The sequence below is a fragment of the Leopardus geoffroyi genome, chromosome B4, assembly GCF_018350155.1.
Source record: "Leopardus geoffroyi isolate Oge1 chromosome B4, O.geoffroyi_Oge1_pat1.0, whole genome shotgun sequence".
In the NCBI taxonomy this organism is placed as follows: Eukaryota; Metazoa; Chordata; class Mammalia; order Carnivora; family Felidae; genus Leopardus; species Leopardus geoffroyi.
This window is the reverse complement of record NC_059341.1, coordinates 33,912,150-33,930,227: the sequence shown is the minus strand read 5'-3', so window position 1 is coordinate 33,930,227 and position 18,078 is coordinate 33,912,150. Positions and strand designations below refer to the sequence as shown.

Genomic DNA, 18,078 nt, shown 5'->3' with positions numbered 1-18,078 from the left:
ATTTGGCTCATGGTCAATTAGACAGAATATAGACTTTCTAAGCAGTTTCCATTATTTTGCAATGTGTGTGTGTGTGTGTGTGGGGAGGGAATAAAAATATAAATGGTCTTTCTTATAAATGCCAATGCAAAAATCATTAGTAAAATATTATCAAACAGAATTCATACATTGAAAAATATAGCACAACCAAGAAAGACTCATTCCAGGAACTCAACCATAGTTCAATATTAAGAATTCCAGCAGTCTTAGAGCTTACATCATAATGGGAAAACACTGGAGGCATTTCACTAAGTTTAAGAACAAGGCAGGGATGTAGGATGCCTAGGATTTCCACTATTATTGAAATTGTACTTGAAGTATTAGCTAATGCATTTAGGTAAGGGAAAATAGAACAGTAGTTGGAAATGAAGTAAAACTATTTCTATTTGTAGATGATATGATGGCACATTTGGAAAACCCGATGCTATAAGACTAACTTAAAATATGTCAGTATGGTAGAAGGGTATTAAATTAACTTCTAAGAATTAATAGCCTTCATTTCACAAATACTAAAAATTGGTTAGTGGAGGACAAAGCCTCCATTAGCAACAGAAATGAAAACAGAAATACTTAGAAATAACGACTTAACTAGAAATGTTTAGAAGTCTTTATGAGAAAACTTTAAACTCAAAGACACAAAAATAGACTTGAACAAATTTAAAGACCTTCCTTATTATTGGATGGTAACTGTCAATAAAATAAACATTATTCTTCCCAAGTTAATTTATGAATTTAATGGGGTCCAACAAAAATGCCCATTACCATTTCTTAAAAAACCTTAATGGTAAGATAATATAGATCACAGAACGTTGCAAAAATGGTATGGAGAGGTTAAGTATTTCCTTTACACCATTTCCTCCAACACTTATATTTTACATAATATCAAAACCAGGAAATTGACATTGCACCATTTGTGGGTATGTGTCTGTGCCATTTTATCACATGTGTAGGTTTGTGTAATTAACAACTCCAGTCAGGATAAGTGTTCCATTACCACAAAGATATCTCTCCTACTACCCCCTTATATTGACACTCATCCTCCTCCTTTAACCCTTAGCTATTGACAATCATTAATTTGTTTCCCATCTCCATAATTTTGTTTCCTTGAAAATGTTATATAGATGGAGTTATATAAGTTTAATGTAAGTTTACCTCTTTTCTGGTTTCTAAGAGTTTTAAATCATAAATAGGAGTTAAATTTTGTCAAATGCTTTTTCTGCATCAGTTGATATGATCACATTATTTTCCTTTTGAGCCTGATAATATGGTGGATTACATGGATTTTTGAATATTGAACCATATTTGCATCCCTGGAATAAAACCCTACCTGGTCAAGATGTATAATTCTTTTTATATATTGCTGGATTCTATTTGCTAATATTTTGTGAAGAATTTTTGAATCAGTATTCGTAAAGGATATTGTTCTGCAGGTTTCTTTTTTTTTTCACTGTCTTTGTCTCATTTTGATATCAGGGTAATACTACAGGGAAACCAACTAGGTCTGGTGATTTCTTCATTGGGAGCTGTAAAAGTTAAAAGTTCATTTTCTTTAAAACTTACAGGGTTTTCAAACTATCTCCTCTACATTGGTGAGGTGTGGTAGTTTGTGTTTTTCAAGGAATTGTTCAGTTCAAATAACTTTTCAAATTTATGTGTGTAGAGTTGTTTGTTATATTCTCTTATTATGCTTTTATATCTGCAGGGTTTGTAGTAGCATCCCCTTTTAAGTTCCTGATATTGGTAATTTGTATCTTCTCTCATTTTTTCTTTGTCAGTCTTGCTAGAGGTTTGTCAATTTTAGTGACCTTTTCAAAGATTAATTTTCTATTTATCTGATTTTTCTTCATTGTGTATCTGTTTTCAATTTCATTGATTTATCCTCTTTATTTCTTCCTTCTACTTGTTTTTGGTTTATTTTGCTCTTTTTTTTTCCAGGTTCTTACAGTGAGAACTTATATTATTGATTAGAGACTTTCTTCTTCTCTAAAATATTTTAGTGCTATAAATTTCTTTCTTAGTACTGTTTAAGCTATAACCCAAAACTTTGGTGTGTTGTATCAGTGGTCTGATATGCTCCATTTTGGTAAATGTTCCATGTGCAATTGAAAAGTGTATCCTGCTGTTGTTGGATGAAGTGTTCTAAAAATATTGATTAGATCCTGTTGGTTTATGGCATCATTGAACTCTGTTGTTCTTGCTGATTTTCTGTCTAGCTGTTTTATCAATTGTTGAGAGAAGAGTGTGAGGTCCCCAACTATAAATGTGGATTTATTTTTCTTTTTAGTTCTATCAATTTTCGCTTCACATATTTGGCATCTGTACTTTTTAGTGTATATGCATTTAGGATTTCTATGTCTTCTTGGTGGATTGATCCTTTTGTTATTATACAATGGGTTTTCCTGTCCCTCATAATTTTCTGCCGCTGTTTTTGATTATTGTATGCATGGCATATATTTTTCCAGTTATACTGTCAACCTACCTGTATATTTATATTTAAGTGTATGGTGGGCTCAAGTGAAAAGTTATAAAGGATTGGTCTATAAATGTGACTAGGCCAGCTATATCTACTAGTTGACAATTATTGAAGTGAGGATTTTATCTTTCCACAGAGATTGAGAGAAGATGAAGATTGTATTTCAAGGGAATGGCTTTTAGATCCTTGAGAAAGACAGTCCTGAGTTGTAGGAGATGCACATACATCTCGAAGGGACAGAGGAAGGATTCATAATTATAAGCCATTTTTAGTAAATGCTCTAAGGGAGGTTCAGGGGTCTATCACCAAATGCTTGTTAGAGTAAATTATTTTGACAGCCCTGAGCTTTTCCAGACAGAAACTCAGTAGGGTGCTGGGTTGTCCTAGGGACGTGGCTTTAGATTGCTAGAAGCCATGTTAAAGTTTGGTCAAGTTTCTCACTGCAGGGGTTTGAATGGAGTCTTTGTGTGCCAAGTTTTTTGCAGTTGTCATGGGTTAAAAAATATTTACATATTCTCAAAATATCGCCCCTTAGATTTCTTACTAATTAAGAAAATAACTTACTTTATAGTGGAGAAAGCTGGTAGACCTCTTCACCAAGTGCTGAAAGTTATCCTCATCAATAACATGACACGCTGACATCAGGTGGCTCTTGATGTGATGCAGAGAAGATACAACATCATGTATGTAGTACTGTTGCCAAAAAAGTGTAACCTGAATCAAATCATGAGGAAACAAGCTGACAGACCCAAGTAAGGGTCATTCTAGGAAACCACAGGCCTGAATTCTTTAAAAATGTCAGTGTTACAAAGGACAATAAAAAGTCAACTCTAGAAACTAAAGAGACATTAAAACTAAATGAAAAACCACACCAAGACATTACTATACACCTATCAGAATGGCTAAAATAAAAAATAGTGATAACACTAAATGTGGGCAGGGACACAGGGAAACTGGATAACAAACACACTTGCTGGTGGGAATGTAAAATGGTAAAGAATTCTGGAAAACAATTTTGACAATTTCTTTAAAAATTAAACATATATCATCATACCACTTATAAACTGCACTCCTGGGCATCTAAACCAGAAAAATAAAAATGTACTGTACATACAAAAAAACTTGTACACAGTTGTTAATAGTTTATTTATAAATAGAAAAAAAAACTAGAAATAATCCAGATATTCTTCAATATCACTTCAGATGAACTGTTAAATAAATTGTGGTACATTCATACCATGGAATGCTACTCAGCAATAAAAAGGAGCAAACTATTGATATACTCAATCTGGATAAATCTCTAGAGAATTATATTATGTGGAAAAAAAGAAAAACCAATTCCAAAAGGTTACATACTGTGTGACTCCAAATATATGACATTACAGAAATAACAAAATAAGAGAAAAGGAGAACAGATGAGTAATTGTCAGATGTTAAGGAGGGGGTGGGGCAGGAAGGAAGTAGGTATGGCTATAAAAGGGCAACATGAGGGGTTCTTGTGTTGTTGGAAATGTCCTGTATTGACATTGACTGCATTGGTGTCAATATCTTGGTTGTGTTGTGTGCTATAGTTTTACAGGATGGGAAAACTCAAATTTCTCTGCTGTATTTCTTACAACTGCACGTGATTCCACAATTATCTCAAAATAAAACATTTAATAATAAAAAGCCCAAATGAATGAGATTATGGCTTGGATTCTGTTGGAAAAAAGTTTATAAATCAGGAAATTGGCAAAGTTTAAATATTTACTGTATATGGTAGAAAGTTGATTGTATTGATACTAAATTTCCAGAATTTGATTACTGCATTGGCGTTATGTAAGAACATTTCTTTGATCCTAGGAGATACATTGGGTTATTTAGGGCTGATGAATCTTGCTATCTGCAATTTCCTCTCAAATATTTTAACAAATAAAACAAAACTGATTTAAAATATATACATATGGGGCAGCTGGGTGGCTCAGTCGGTTAGGCATCTGACACTTGATCTTGGCTCAGGTCATGATCTCACAGTTAGTGGGTTCTAGACTCTCATCAGGCTCTGTGCTGATGGTGCAGAGCCTGTTTGAGATTCTGTCTCTCCTTTTCTCTGCCCCTTACCTGCTTGTGCTCCCCCCGCCAAAATACATAAATGAACTAAAAAAAAAAAAAACCCCTTCAAATATATACATATAGGGTGTGTGTATGTGTGCATGTACATAAGAGAGAAAAGCAATAAAGCAACTGTGCCAAGATGTTTATAATGAGTAAAGAGTATATGGGGTCATTGTAATATTTTTGTAACTTCTCTGTATGTTTAAATTTATTTTCCAAAATAAAATATTTAGTTTTAAAAAGTCCATTAAGGCAACAAATTGCCAGGGGATAGAGAATGGCTTAGGAAAGGTAACAGATGCAAGTCATAATCTGTTTTAGTTCTACTTTGAAATCTATGCCAGGAAATTGAAACTTAAGAGTTCTGTTTGCTTTGACTTATCTCCACCGTCTCCTTCTTAAGAGAATGTGTTTACCCAAAGGAATACTGTGAGAGAGATTCAATCTACACACATAAAAAGCAAATGTATAATTTATTTTTGGAACCAATGCAAAATGAAATAAAATTTAAAATTAAAAGCGTATCTTGATAAAATGCAGAGGAAAATAGGCAAGGGAAAGAGTTGTGAAGATGGAATAAGCAAACAAGCCACATGAAACCAGATGTGTTTGTGGAAAAATGAGCTTCGCAAATAAGTTCTAACATGCACTTTATTAGTCATTGATTTTACTTTTGTGTGTGTGTGTGTGTGTGTGTGTGTGTGTGTATGTGTGTGTGTGCCTTTTGCTTAAAACACCACTTGCTGTTATTCCATGCAGGAAACTTTGCCCTTTTCCTAGAACAAAAATTAGCATCAGGTTAATTGTTCCTTACCTTGCACAAATAGCTCTTCTCTAAAATCTTTCCACAGTGAAAGAGAACTAGATAATCACCTAAAGTCAGTCAAGCATCTTCCTCTGTAACCAAGTTTTTCTGTAACCAAGTTTTCTCTGTAACCAAGAATTTTCAAGTGAGGCAGTTAGGTGTGGCTTCTTGCCTCCCACTTCAAATTAAAAAGGAAAAGGAGGAGCAGGTTGGTGGCTCAGTCAGACCAACTCTTGGTTTCGGCTCAGATCATGATCTCACTGTGTGAGATGGAGCCCCTGTGGGGCTCTGTGCTGACAGTGCCAGAGTCTGCTTGGGATTCTCTCTTTCCCTCTCTCTCTCAGCCCCTTCCCTGCTCTCTCTCTGTCTTTCTGTCTCTCTCGCACACAAAAATAAATAAGCTTTAAAAAAAAAAAAAAAAGGAAAAAGAACAAAATCCAGCTGAGGTTTTCAGTGACACCTTGCAAACTACAGAAAATGCTTCTCAGGGCCCACACTTTGTTTTGTTTATTTATTTATTTTAAGGGAGCACAAGCAGGTGAGGGGCAGAGAGGAGAGACAGAATCCCCGCCATCAGTGCGGAGCCTGAGGTGGAGCTTGAACTCAGGAACAGTGAGATCATTACCTGAGCCAAGATCAAGTCAGAGACTTAACCAGCTCAGCCACCCAGGTGTCCCCAAACTTTTTTTTGAAACACCTATTACACAGTTTCAACTTAAACTCTTTCTTGCATGGTTTTGAGAAATGTGTCAACCAATGCTTTCAAAGAACATCACCTTATTAGATCTTTCCATTAGAAGTTCTAATGAGGACTAATAGGAATACTTTCTATTTACCTTTATTCACCACGTCTGTCCTCTTTTGCTGGCTCCACAGAGCAGCAGCAGAACAAAGGAATAAGGACTTTATACCTGTGTGCCACATTTTCATCGAATATTCAAGCCATCGACTCTAAATTACACAATTTCAGAAATTATATTACCAAAGACAGAATGTTGTTATGTATACTATGAAACGCCAGACGATTGTAAGACACATCCTAATTACAGGGATCGTAAAATTTCAACAATAAATAAATAAAATAAAAAGACACGTGTATTCACGAAATGTTAGGCAAACCGCACAGACAGCAAGCATGGCACACATCCTCAAGCGCGAAAACGCCCAGGGGCTAGCAGGGTAGCTGGCGCTCCTGGGTGAAGGCGGAGCTTCATTCCTCTTCCCAGCGCGTAGGATCGCGGGAGCGCTCCGCCTTTCGCTGAGTTTCACTTTCCATTCAAGGGAAACGAAAGCTGGGCAGCCTCGGTGGGCGGGGCGTGAGCTGCAGAAGCTCTACAGCTCCGGGTTGAGCACCTGGCCAGTTGACGGTGCACGCCGCCAGGGCGGTGCGCTCCCTGTGCGTTCTCCGGCGGAGTGAGCTCAGCGCGGACAGCGATAGAGAAGCTATTTCTCAATTTCCCCTGGATCGAAATTCGCAGTGGAGGTTTGACGCTTCTGTGGAAATTGAGGCAAGTTTGGTGCTAATTTTGGAAGCTTTCTTTCCAGGAACGACATGTGAGGGGCTTTGCTGAGATGCCACCTGGGCAATCAAGGAATTAATTTGGATTTAGCAAATTATAGTAATGGTGTATATTCATTTCATATACATATTGGACTAGTTCATTTTTTCAACCTGATATATTTAGACTTCTTGCATTTCGTGTTTAATTTCAAAAGAAATTACAAAAGTGTTGCAAGCTTGTAAAAAATTTGAAACAATGCAGGCAGATGTGTAAAGTAGAAACCAAAATTTCTCTTAATCCTCAACACAGTATTATTTTTGTGTATACTTTACAAGAAATTTTCATATAAAGCAGACTTTAAAATTGTTTTGTAATTTACCTTTTCCCACTTTGTTAAGTGATCTGTTGAGCATGATGGACATCTTTTAATGACAAGACATACAGATATGTTAACCTCATTAAAAACAATTGGTACATAATAAGACAAGTATATCATTTAAAAAATTTTTTAAAAATGCTTTATTTATTTTTGGACATTGTGCGAGTGGGGGAGGGGCAGAGAGAGAGGGAGATACAGAATCCGAAGCAGGCTCCAGGCTCTGAGCTGTCAGCACAGAGCCCCACACGGGGCCCAAACCCACGAACTGTGTGAGATCATGAACTGAGCTGAAGTTGGACGCTTAACCAACTGAGCCACCCAGGTGCTCCTTGTACATCATTTATTTAAACAATTCAGGAGCATTTACGTTTTTTCCAGTTTTTACTGGTATAGATGATGTAGCAGTGAATATCATTTTATGTTCACATTCATGTGAATATACAAATATATTTGTAGAAAATTCCTAGAAGTGGAATTGCTAGGTCAGCGGGCATATATATTGAGAAATTTGAAAGATTTGTGCAAATCAGAGTATTTTAGTCTTAATCCCCCTCCAACCTTGCCTTCTTTTCCTGGAAGAAACTTAAATTTAGATATTTAAACATAAAACTTCATTCTATGACTCTTGCAAATCTGGTTTCCAAGTGTTTGAAAATGCAAGCAATGGCTTTAACTACATGTTTTACAGCATTGAGGTAGTTATACTTTGAAATTGTTTCAGAAAACAAGGCAAATTAACATATATATTTAAATACTGAACATACAAGTGCAATATTGATTTCAGAAGAACCCAGTGATTCATCACTTACATATAACACCCAGTGCTCACCCCAAAAAAGGGCCCTCCTTAATGCCCATCACCCATTTATCCCATCCCCCCACGTGCCTCCCCTCCAGCAACCCTCAGTTTGTTTTCTGTATTTAAGAGCCTGAGAAATTTAACAGAAGACCATGGGAGAGGGGAAGGAAAAAAGAAGTTAGAGAGGGAGAGAGCTAAACCATAAGAGACTCTTAAAAACTGAAAATAAACTGAGGGTTGATGGGGGTGGGATGGAGGGGAGGGTGGGTGATGGGCATTGGGGAGGGCACCTGTTGAGATGAGCACTGGGTGTTGTATGGAACCAATTTGACAATAAATTTCATATAAAAAAAAGAGTCTCTTATTGTTTGAACAAGGCAAATATTTAATTTTTTTAATGTTCATTTATTTTGAGGGGGGGAGGGACAGAGAGATGGGGAGAGAAGGTGAAGCAGGCTCTGTACTGACAGCAGAGAGCCCGATGGGGGGGTCAAACTCAAGAACTGTGAGATCATGACCTGAGCCCAAACCAAGAGTTGGATGCTTAACTGACTGAGCCACCCAAGTGCCCCTGAACAAGGCATGTATTTTAAAAGATTTCTTTTTAGTGTTATGTGCAGAGTGAGGCAGGGTGGGGTGGGGGGAGGTGTTAAATCTAGATATTTAGGCCATCTAATGTGTTCATAGGAACAAAATGGGTAGGAAAGTAACAATGGGTATACAGTTCCATCTTGATTTATGGAGCACTATCAAAGAACTTAAAGTTTTGGGGCACCTGGGTGGCTCAGTTGGTTAAGCATCGGACTCTTGATTTTGGTTCAGGACATGATCTCACTGTTTGGTTTGTGAGTTCAAGTTCTGGGTCGGACTCTGCACTGACCTGCTTAGGATATTCTATGTGTTCCCCGCTCTCCCCCCCCCCCATTCCTCTCTCTCTTACACAAGTGTATGCGGGTGTGCTCTCTCTCAAATAAATAAACTTTAAAAAAGACTTTGTTTTGATTATCCTTTTTCACTATTAAAAATATATTGCACTTTTGGCACTTTTACACAATGATGGGCTTGCAAAGGGAAAAATGTTTAACATGTACACAGCTTTAAAGAAGTCCTAACGCCTTTAACATGGGCTGTGAGAGAGAGTAGCTCCAAGATTCCCTCTTATTTGGGATTTCATCTGGTGTGTTATAATTTTTGTACCTAGCACATTACCATTACTCGAGAAACATACAACAGATGGTTAAGGATGAGTTCTAAATTTATTGTTGCCGTGATGGATTGGATTGGGAAGACTTTGAGGTGGCTTGTATCATGTTCTAGGCATGTTAATTTTGTTCCTCTTGGGGCATTTAAAGAGAGAGTCAGTTTTCCTTGTGGAGAGTCTAGTTGTAGGGGAAGAGCCCAGTTAGAGACTGGGACCACCTAGGTTTCCTGCATCATATTTTTTGCTGTTTCTTAGAAGATTGATTGATTCTGTGGCTACAATGATGGTGTGCTTAAGCCACCTGTTTCTGTCATTCACATCTACTTATTTTAAGGGTAAAAAATTTGGGAAAAGTTGGGAGCTAAGTTAATTTCTTTGGGACCAAAAACCATTAAAAAATAGCCTTTATTTTTTAGGGCAATTTTAGGTTCACAACAAAGTTGAGTGGGAAGTACAGAGTTCCCATATACCCATCCCCATGCCCTGTCCCTATCTCAACAATTATTAACATCTGGCACCAAAGTGGTGCATTTGCTGCAACTGATGAACCTACAGTGACACATCATTATCATTGAAAGTTCATATTTTATAATAGGGTTTATTCCTGGTGTACATTATATGAGTTTTGACAAATATATGACATATATCTACCATTATAGTATTATACAGAATAATTTCACTAAAAATCCTCTGTTGGAGCCAGTTTTTTGAGTCAGGACTTAAGTTTGAAAATTCACCTTTCTTGGAACAAAACCATCCTTTTTTTTCTGCTGGGTGCTTATCATTACCTGCTTAGCTCAACTGCATGTTCTGTGCCCACTCTGCCTTTCTCCATCCTTCTTAGTTAGGTTTCACTTTCCTTCCTTTTGTAGCCCCACCTACCTATTTCCCCTCTGTGATCAACTCTGAAGATTGCCCTTTTTGGGGTCTGGCCTGCCAGCCTGACCAAAGGATACTCTCCACTGGGTTTTACTGCCATATTTGGCTGACATAAGTAGTTTTGAGGTCTTGGCGGAGTACAGAACAATGTCTTTAAAAAATACAGCCTAGGGGCACCTGGGTGGCTCAGTCAGTTAAGTGTCTGACTTTGGCTCAGGTCATAATCTCACAGTTCGTGAGTTCAAGCCCCTCGTCAGGTTCTATGCTGACATCTCAGAGCCTGGAGCCTGCTTTGGATTCTGTGTCTCTCTCTGCCCCTCCCCACTCACACTCTGTCTCTCAAAAATAAATAAACATTTGAAAAATTAAAAAAAAAAAACATCCTGGTTCTTTTGTACTTTCTGTTTTATCAGATTTCCCTGAATTTGATCTTAAAATCCTATTTCTTGCTCATGAGATTACCAACTGCCATCATTTCTCTTTCAGTTTAACCCTCCAGGCTGAGCCTCATGACTATTTATGAGACTGTTTTTATTTATTTATTTAATTTATTAAGAGACTATTAAGACTATTTGACGGGGCGCCTGGGTGGCGCAGTCGGTTAAGCCTCCGACTTCAGCCAGGTCACGATCTCGCGGTCCGTGAGTTCGAGCCCCGCGTCGGGCTCTGGGCTGATGGCTCAGAGCCTGGAGCCTGTTTCCGATTCTGTGTCTCCCTCTCTCTCTGCCCCTCCCCCGTTCATGCTCTGTCTCTCTCTGTCCCAAAAATAAATAAAATAAACGTTGAAAAAAAAAAAAGACTATTTGAGTATTGAGAATAAACACTAAGTAAAAGAGCTTACTATCTGAGTCATTTAACATGAATTTATTAATGTATGCTGCTTATATATTTAGGTGTTTCCCAACTTCAGATTTTCTCCTTTCCTTCACATTTTGTAAAAGAATTAAGAAATTTGAACGCTTCTCATCCCTAATTCATTAATTTTTTGGATCTTGAAATAGGAACACTATTGCCACCCAAGGATTCCCTTAAGAGATATTAAATCTATCCCCCAAATGAATTATTGCTTATTTTAAAATTAAAAAAAAATTTTTTAATGTTTGTATTTATTTTTGAGACAGAGCTAGACAGAGCATTGAGCAGGGGAGGGGCAGAGAGAGGGAGACACAGAATCTGAAGCAGGCTCCAGTCTCCGAGCTGTTAGCACAGAGCCTGACACGGAGCTTGAATTCTCAACCATGAGATCGTGAGCTGAGCTGAAGTCAGACGTTCATCTGACTGAGCCACCCAGGCACCCCGAATTATTGCTTATTTTAAAATTACATATTAACTAATTATAAGAAGTTTGGAAGTTAAGACAAATAATGTAAAAAAAGGAAAAAATGTTTTGTAATTCCGCCAATAAGAGTTACTTTTTAACGACATTTTTGGTATATTTCATCCTAGTCTTTCCTCTCTCCCTCCATCTCTCTCTTTCTGTAGTTAATTCATATTGAAAAAAAATTAGGTTTATACCATATGATATTTTTATAATTTCTTTTTTATTCAATGAAACGTTATAGTCATCTCCCCATCTCTATTAGTCTAAAATGATTTTAAAGTCACCATAGTATTTCATTTTATGAGTGGGTCATAATTTACTTTTATTGTTGAATTTCCTTTTTTTTTTTTTTTTTTGCCATTATAAATAGTGCCACAGCTCTTGAATTTGAAAGCATACTTTTATTTTTTGGCAGTTGACAACAACAAAAAATTCCACTTTGAGAAATAAAATAGTGTTTTTGTTTTTTTAAATGTTTGTTTATTTTGAGAGAGAGAGAACATGCATGAGTGAACAGGGGGGAGGGGCAGAGAGGAGAGAGAGAATCCCCATGCTAATAGCATGGAGCCCCGTGTGGGACTCCATCCCGCCAACTGTGAGACCATGACCTGAGCCAGAGCAAGAGTCTGAAGCTCTACTGACCGGGCTACCCAGGTGCCCCCCAAATCATCTAGTGTTAATTAAGGAGGAACAAAAAGATATTTAAAAGAATAGACAAAATGGTAATGGAATGATTTCACCAGAGTCTCCTAAATGCTGCACTTTTCCTCATCAGTATTTCACTTTACTTTTTTGTAAAGCATAAAGAAAACAAGCCATAAAAATGAATTTCTTATGTAGATCTTTGTATCTCTGATTATTATTTTTTTTTATTAACTTTTTATTATGTTTTATTTATTCTTGAGATAAAGTACGTGACAGCGGAGGGGCAGAGAGAGAGGAACAGAGGTTCCAAAGCGGGCTCTGGGCCGACAGTAGCAAGCTTGTTGTGGGACTCAAACTCACAAACTGTGAGATCATGGTTTAAGCTGAAGTTGGATGCTCAACCTACTGAGCCACCCAGGTGCCCCAAGCTTTTATTTTAATTCCAGTATAGTTAACATACAGTGTTATATTAATTTCAGGTGTATGATATAGTGATTCAACAATTCCATACATTACCCAGTGCTCATTACAGCAAGTGCACTCCTTAATCCCCATCACCTATTTTACCCATTTGTTATTTTCTTAATCAATATTAATTGGTACTCTTTCAGCTACAAGTGACAGGAAACCATTTCAAACTAATTTTAAAAACAGCAGAGGAGACCCTGAGTGGAGAAGTTTGGTGGGCAGGCAGCCTGAGGCTTGGTTGGATCCAGTTCTTAAGCTGTTGGCCTCAGGATTCTGTCTCAGTGTTTCTCCCATTACTTGGTTCTGTTTCCTGTCACTGACTCTTCTTTGGCTGATGGGTTTTCGTTTTTTTTGTTTTTTGTTTTTAAATGTTTGTTTATTTTTGAGAGGCAGAGCACAAGCAGGGGACTGACAGAGAGGGAGACACAGAACCTGAAGCAGGCTGCAGCACAGGGTCTGATGCAGGGCTCAAACTCATGGACCACGATATCATGACCTGAGCAGAAGTCAGACACTTAACTGACTGAGCCACCCAGTTGCCCCTGAGTTTCCTTTCTCTGGTGGAAAGGATGGTCTGATTTATGTTCTTACAGCTTAAAGCGCCATCTAACAAGTTTATGATCAGCTCTGATTGCGTCACATGATCATTGCTAAAACAGCCACCAAGGACACTATGTGGTCAGACCTGGGTTATTTGAGCCAGGGAGTGGGTGTGAGGAGTTGGGAAGGGCTGTACTGAATCATCAGAGTATGAAAATGGAGATAGTTTTTGAAATGAAAAGGTGATTCTGCTACCCAAAGGAGGGTAAGTGGGCTGGCAGAAATGACAGATGTCCACTATGATCATTGTTGAGATTGTGATACATGTTGCCAAATTTGTGTTCAGGCTGTGTAGCAGCGTTTACTCCCAGTGGCAGAATGTGGAATGCTTGTGCAGTGGGGGTAAGTATGGAAAGTTGATTGGTGCTGCTATACCTGGACCAAGAGCTTTCTATCTTCTGTATCTCTACAAATAAGCACCATAAGGTTTTCACTAATGGATTTCTTAAATACAAATAAAGCAACCAGGAAATCATGCACCTTTAAGGAAACTAACACTGAGAACAATCTTCATGAAATTAATTGAAGGTTGTTGTCCTGCATTGAAACCTGTATGTCACTGGTCAACACTTGACATCCTAAGCTTTAGTACTTGTCTAGAACATCTTCTCAAACTTTAATGTGTAAATAGATAGCCAAGAATCTTGTCAAAATGCAGATTCCAATTCACTAGGTCTGTATTGGAGCCTAATATTCTTTTTTTTTTTTTTAACGTTTATTTATTCTTGAGACAGAGACAGGGCATGAACAGGGGAGGGGCAGAGAGAGAGGGATACACAGAACCCAAAACAGGCTCCAGGCTTTGAGCTGTCAGCACAGAGCCCCATGCAGGGCTCGAACCCACGAACTGTGAGATCATGACCTGAGCCGAAGTTGGATGCTTAACTGACTGAGCCACCCAGGTGCCCCCTAATATTCTTTTAAACAGACTTCCAGGTGATGCTGATCTGCTTTTCTAAATAGCAAGACATAAGATCAGTGGTTCCCAATATTTTAGCAGAACAAAACAAAAAATCAGGACCCCACCCTCCTCAAAATAACAGTTGCACTTTTAGTATCCACTAGTTGAAAAAACACATTGAAAATTACTATATATTCAGAAAAACTTTTACACAAGTTTGTGTTTTTGTAGTCACGACAGCGTCTGCCTACTTTTTGGCAGCTTTTGGCAGAACACTAAAGGGCTGAGTGTTAAAATCAGTATTTGGTTACGGTTGAGTCCATCTGCCCCTCACCTTTACTTAAATGCACATGAATTTTAGCATCTTCATTGGAATTGAAGGTCAGGAGGATCTTACAGCAGGTATCACATGAGAAGTATTTGAATTCTCAAGATGACTTTTAGTTTGGTTACTTCAGTAGGTTCCAGTGAACAAACCGCAGGCACTAAGTTCTGCAAACTATAGTATTAAGGCTTTTTTTGTGTGGGTAGAGTAGCCTTCTAAGCACTTAATGTCTGTCATTCCATAGTGTTTGAACATGTTATGTGAGTACCCAACAGGACAATATCAAACTAATGAAGAGCCATGAAATTGCCCTGCTCTCTCTCTCCTTTGGCCAAGGATTTCTGTTACATTCTTCTGTGCTGTGATTACTTTCTGAACACATACTGAAGGATATGAACAAAATACTGTATGCAGGACAGGCTTCTAACTTGTGGGTCCTATGGTAAAATAAAAATGTGGGGCTCTTTGTTAAACATATTAAGAATTTCCAGTCCGTAACAGGCAAGCATTAAACCAGGCCTGGGCTGTCTTGAATACAGGTCTCTGCAACTACAGTTTGCACACTCAGGAAGCTAGCCCTGACTGTGTATGTGATTCCTAAACCATTCATAGCCTTCACCTTGCTTGATCCACTGTTGATGGCATTGACATTTTGAAAACTGTTTTTTCAGTCTGTAAATCTCTTCAATCAGATTTGCAAGGAGAGAATCCTGGCTGAATTCACCATCAATCCACCATAATTTTAAATTTAAAAGAGATTCTAGTTTTTTTCTGCCTGTTCAGATAGATACCTGATGTACATGATATAGAAGTGGCACATTTAAAATTATCACTGTTTTATGTGTGTGTGTTTGTGTGTGCCCAGCAGAATATAATTCAGGAAAATTATTTTTAGGAGCATATTTTCCAGAACAATGTTGTCCCTAAGATTCATAGTTTGGACATGTCTTAAAAGTTTCATTTCCAACTATTGAATTGAGTGACAATCTAACCAGTCATTTGGATAACAGTCTTTAGCTTTCATAAATAGACTAAACACTGCAAAGAGCTGGGTGCTTGAGCCAGCTTATGTAGTATGTGGTTTTTGAAGTATGACTAGTGAGAACAAACTGTGTTTTGGGTACCTCGTTTTTCTCTAAACTTTTAAAAGATTTTAAAATATTCTTTATTACACCTAGGCTGAGGGATGATTTATTACTGATTTTTTAGTATATATATTTGGAGTTTTTCTCCTCATGATAATTTCAGGTTGTAAAGCTGACATTCTGCTTTTAATTCGTCTTTACAAGATGTAAGAATTTACAAATAGGATTTTTTTCTTGAAAGACTCATGGCATCGGGAATAATTAAAGCTTAAATACAATTCTTTTTTTTTAAGTTTATTTATTTATTTTGAGAGAGAGTGAAAGAGTGAATGTGCACACACGAGCAGGAGAGTGGCGAAGAGAGAGGGGGAGAGTGAATCCCAAGCAGGCTCTACACTGCCAGCCCAGAGCCCAACGACGTGGGGCTCCATCTCACAAACTGTGATATTGTGACCTGAGATGAAATCAAGAGTCAGACGCTTAACCGACTGAGCCACCCAGGTGCCCCTAAATACAATTCTTAAAGATTATTTTATTTAGTATTATGAATGCTGTGGTAGCAAACAATTTTATAAAGCATAGAAGTAATGTAATCTTAACTTTATTAGTTGAAATTACTTTTTAGTATACGTGCTGCCAAAGCAAGCACAGTTGAAATTACTTTTTAAATTTAATAAATAATTGTAAGCCCCAAAAGATATAATATTCTTCATAAACTATTTAGCAAATTTATTCTTTTTAATATATGTATTAATTTTCAATTTCTTTTCCTTTTTTAAGATTTTAAAATACTAGTTTTATACATAAAGGTAATGGGCTAAACCACCCATTATTTCAGCATCTTACCTTTGCAGGTGACATATAAACATATAAAGTATATGATTTTCCACCCTCAATTATGCATGTAGTATTTGCAACTGCACATTCAGATATTAACAGCTAATCAAAATAACCTCCTTTTTTGTTACACTGATTACATATGGTGGTTACCAAAGTAATCCCTTGATCATGCACAAGTCCAAGGGCATCAGAAATGCCACCAAAGTGGGTGTTTTATTAATTGGACTTTCAAAGGCTGAGGCCAGAGTTGAAGCCAAAGAGCAGATCTTGGTTGAATAATGACATTGAAGCCACACTTTGGGGCTTTTCTACTTCATCTGAAAAATTTAAGTCTTCATATAATGTTTAGAATTCTTCTGGATACAGTGCCACTTTCATAAAAAAGTAGGAATAAATAGGAATGATCTTTCCATATGCTAAACTTAGGAGTTTTACATTATATCTTTTATTATGTGTTGTTTAATGTGTGCTCATTTTTATTTATTTGGTACACTGCTTGGCAGACTTTCTTCAGCTCATTTCTATTTGGATATTCTTCCTATATTTGGGGACAGTGCCTGCATGCCCAAACTTAGTTTGACTTCTTAATTTTTTTCCACTAGAAGAGAAGACAGAGCTTTGTGGCAGCACTTCTGCCTTTAAAGACTCCTCATCACAGTCAGTTAAAACTGAGTGTTGTTGGGGAAAATCCACAGAGTGATTTGTCAGCAGTTCAGATTTGTCATCAGTTGTGTTCTGCCTTACCTCCTTGAGCTGTGGCATGAGCTCTGTGCAGAGAGAATGAATTAAAAATATTTTAAAATGTTTATTTAATTTTGAGAGAGAGAGAGAGAGAGAGAGAGAGAGAGAGAGCACTAGCTGGGGAGGAGCAGAGAGAGAGAGAGACACAGAATCTGAAGCAGGCTCCATGCTATCAGCTCAAAGGCCGTTGTGGTGGCAAGATTACCACCTGAACTGAAGTTGGATGCTACACCGACTGAGCCAACCAGGCACCCTGAGAATAAATTTTTTTAGGCCTATGTTAGACCATGTTTTCCTCAGACCATTAGCCTTGACTCCCAAGTTCCAATTAATTATTTAACTAATTAATAATAAAACACTTATGAAACCCCTTCATCCCCAAACTAGACTATTACTATAGTACAATAACACAATAACATGCTCTCCACTTGTCTCATCCCTCTGTCTCTGAATCAGAGGTCATCACCTGATCCTTGTGGTTTTCATTACACACATATATAGATATCTTAAAGCTTTATTACACACATATATATTGATGCCTAAGCAACACAATGTTCCATTTTCCTTGAGTTTGAATATATTTTGACTCAACATTATGTTTCTAAGAGTCACCATATTGTGACATGCTATAGTTTGTTCATATACAACTGATGAATATTATTTCATTGTATACATTGATTACAGCTTATGCACCCATTCTTCTGTCCATTGGGTTGAGTGCTTGGATTTTTTCCCCATGTTTTTGCTGTTGTAAACAGTGCTGCTGTGAACAATCTTGTATACATCTCCAGGGACATGTAAGAATTTCTTTTGGAATTTTTGGGTTGAGGTTAAGTGAATGTTTAACTTTATAAGATGATGCCAAATTGTTTTCTCAAGTGATTATACCATTTTACACTCCTCCCCTGGTAGTGTATAACCGATCCTATTTATCTATGTTCCTTCTAACATTTGGTTCCATCAGAATTCTTAATTGTTGCC

General features: G+C 37.4%; 1 protein-coding gene across 2 annotated transcripts in view; it reads left to right on the top strand.

The window, feature by feature from the left end:
• Window positions 1-6,715: 6,715 nt before the first annotated feature.
• The window catches only part of USP18 (ubiquitin specific peptidase 18), a 52,545-nt gene continuing 41,182 nt past the window's right edge, over window positions 6,716-18,078 (top strand). Inside the window, exon 1 of one of the 2 annotated variants that reach the window (XM_045463656.1) lies at window positions 6,716-6,919. The gene's annotated coding sequence lies outside the window, so the exon portion shown is untranslated. The remainder of the gene's footprint in view (window positions 6,920-18,078) is intronic. The other variant, XM_045463654.1, reaches the window with a different exon arrangement.